Below are 915 nucleotides of genomic sequence, written 5' to 3'. Positions count from 1 at the left end.
TAATTCATTGGGAGTAGCATAATACCGAGTTGGACTAGGGTTTCAGCGTACCCATATAGTCCCAGAACTACGAGCCACGTAGGTGTAAGTCCCCTCTGTGGGCAACATCAGTTTAGTGATCACGCCAGCATGCCTCTATACCTCTGGCAGGGTATATTGGGTCCTCTCGATGGGGCGTATACATCGGACTCCACATTTAGCTCATGTGGTTTTATGTCGGTTATTAGTAGCTCCCACAGTTCAGTCAGACTCTATTGCATTGACCACTGTTAGAATATGAATAGGTTTATAAAAACCAGAGATAAAACCCTAATCTGTGTTTTATCGGCATTATGCATCAAATTCAGTATTTCATGAGAAGATCAAGCACATTGAAATTTATTGTCAATTTTGTGAAGTCGAGTGATCAACTCGCAGATGTCTCACCAAGCCCCTCATCGGTCCTCGTGTTAATTACATTTGTAACAAGCTAGATACATGAATTGTATGCACTAGCTTGAGGGGGAGTGTTAGAATATGAATAGGTTTATACAATCCTATTAGAATAGGAATAAGTTTATACAATCCTATAAGAATAGGAATAGGTTTATACAATCCTATTAGAATAGGAATAGGAATAGAAATAGAAATAGGAATACTAAATTGTTAGAATATGAATAGGTTTATACAATCCTATTAGAATAGGAATAAGTTTATTGTAATAATATAGAAATAACAACAATTCAATAATATTTTTCCCTATATTTCTCACATGGTATCAGAGCCTCTACGGACTTGGTAGAGAATTAAAGAGTTTCCACTGCCGGCGGGTGGCACCCATATATGCTGCCCATCTGGCCAGTGATTATGTTAGCAAAAGTTGGGTCACTATGCATCATTGTAGTGACTACTTTCTTATATCTAATTTGTGTAGCA

Source organism: Solanum stenotomum, chromosome 1 (assembly GCF_019186545.1).
Source record: "Solanum stenotomum isolate F172 chromosome 1, ASM1918654v1, whole genome shotgun sequence".
Taxonomy (NCBI): Eukaryota; Viridiplantae; Streptophyta; class Magnoliopsida; order Solanales; family Solanaceae; genus Solanum; species Solanum stenotomum.
This window is presented reverse-complemented; position numbering follows the sequence as displayed.